The sequence below is a fragment of the Microtus oregoni genome, unplaced genomic scaffold (genome assembly GCF_018167655.1).
Source record: "Microtus oregoni isolate MIOR12 unplaced genomic scaffold, Mior012 000067F_ref0000223, whole genome shotgun sequence".
NCBI lineage: Eukaryota > Metazoa > Chordata > Mammalia > Rodentia > Cricetidae > Microtus > Microtus oregoni.
The window spans coordinates 817017-819254 of record NW_024543974.1 but is presented as its reverse complement, the minus strand read 5'-3'; the positions used below and the strand labels follow the sequence as shown (position 1 = coordinate 819254).

Sequence of the window (2238 nt, the reverse complement as noted above, 5' to 3'; positions counted from 1 at the left end):
ACTGGGTAGAAGAGCCAGGCAGTCAGGACCCTTATAAGAGACTATTTCTCCCTAATCTCTCCCAGGCCAGGGGCTATAGCAGATATCTGCAGGCCCGCTCCTTTACTTTGGGGCTGACCCTTCAGCAATACTTCTAGACTGGGACAGGATGGGGTCTTCTGCCTTATGTTCTCCTGCCTAGGCAAGGCTGCCCAGCATGCAGCCGGGCCCTCCTGGGCACTCTCTAAGATTACTGCCCATCTGTGCTGGGGTGGGAGTCCCAGGGGGCTCATAGGGTCCTGTCTGGCTTGGGTCTACAGGGCCGTGGTCTGAGTTATGGCCTTATATCTCCTCCTCAACCTTGTCCTTTGCCTACTCCTCCACCTCATCTTCTGCCTTAGCACTGGCTCTTCCATCAGCCTGGACAGAAGCCAGATTGCCAGCTTCATCCTCCACCTGGACTACCATGTTGCTGGCTAGTCTTGCCTCCCATTCCTCAGATTCCCGTTTGAGGCCCAACAACTCCAGGAAAGTTGGAGATCTCCTGATCATTCTTAGCCTCCTCAGAGCTTCCTCCAGAGGCTCAGTCAGGTTAGCCCTGGTGAGCATCTGCCTCAGGCGCAAATCATCCGTAGAGGTTCTCTCGAGAGCCCCTTTCTAAATGGCTTTCTGCAGCAGAACTTCTAGCCTCAACACAAAGGCAGAGAGCTGCTCATCTGGCTGCTGTTTTGCAGTCAGACACTTGATTCGAATGGTGGCCTGAGACTCATTGTCTCCAAATACTCGACAGAGCCTCTAGGCACTCCTCTGCAGTCTTTGCCGGATTCTCTGCTAACAGCCCCTGTACAAGGTACAAAGCAGTTCCCCGCAAGCCCTCCAGCAACCGTCTCCTCTTCTCCCTTTCTGGGACCCTTTGCCACACCCAAAACATGTCAGTGGTGTGGTCTAGCCAGGCCTCAAAGGATTCCTCCCCAGGGGCTGGCTGAACGCTCCCAGAAAACATACCCAAACGCTGGTACCGCAAGGTATCCACCCAGGGCTGGATTGCCTGACTAACTGACTGGAGCCTGCACACTCTGTCCAGCTCCAGACCTGGGTCTCCAGGTACACTGTCCACTGTCTCCCCCGTTGCTCCAAGAAGTGGAAAACACGATCAAGAAGCTCCTCGCTGGAGCAACTGGGCACAAAGACCACGTTCCAGGGCCCCCCAGTGCCTAGGATTTCCCTTGGGACCAAAGCATAGTTGATTTCCTGGTCGAGCTCAACCAGGGCTGCAGTGGCATTATCCTCCTCATGAAACACTTTGCCAAGCACAGTAAAGTGGCCCATGGGCCACAGGGCAGCCTGCAGGGACCCTTGGAATTCAGCTTCACTGCAGTCCTCCAGGATGCCCAGGATAAGCAAGCCCCTACGAGCGCTGACACCCATCCACCTGCACCAGTCCTGGAGCATCTCCACCGCCATAATCTGAAAATTTAGCAAAGCTCACACTAGGGGCCGGAAACAGTTTCCCCAGAAGCACATCAGGTTGGGATAGGAGCCTAGGCTAGGACTCAGGAAGACCAGCCTAGCTCTCCACAGCCTGGAAACAAAAAACGGAAAGAGGAGGTTAATGTCTTCCCCACCCCAGCCCCTTCTCATCCACTAGCCCTAGAGCAGAGGTTCTCAACCCGTGCTTCGTGACCCTTCAGGGTCAAGCGACCTTTTCAAGGGGATCTCCAAAGACCGCTGGGAAACACAGGTATTTACCTTATGATTTGCAACAGTAGCAAAATTACAGGTATGAAGTAGCCATGGAAATAAGTTTTATGGTTGTGTGAGGGAGTCACCACAACACAAAGAACTGTATTAAAGGGTCGTAGCATTAGGGATATTGAGAACCACTGCCTTACATGATGCTTCTGCATCCCACTCTGTGCCTCAGACACAGGCCTTCCCCAGCACCTCCCTACAGTCCAACCCAGGCAGGCGTGCTGGTTGAGAGGGGGTTTGTCAGGGCCAGTAATACCCTCCCAGAATTTGGTACCTTCTAGGAGCAGAACCCTTTCTCCTTCAATCGCACAGCAAGGATTCCCCGGGCTGTTCTCCAGGTTCTCCCGCCAGCCAGCTCCCTTGCTCTCTCTAGCCTTATAGCTGCGCACTCACGCAGACCAGTGTACATATGCAAGCTTTTTTGTTTTGTTTTATTTATTTATTTATTTATTTATTTATTTAAGATTTCTGCCTCTTCCCCGCCACCGCCTCCCATTTCCCTCCCCT

At 53.2% G+C, this 2238-nt stretch overlaps 1 pseudogene; it reads right to left on the bottom strand.

Moving 5' to 3' along the window:
- Positions 1 to 351: 351 nt before the first annotated feature.
- LOC121440423 lies at positions 352 to 1443 on the bottom strand (annotated as a pseudogene).
- Positions 1444 to 2238: the final 795 nt, after the last annotated feature.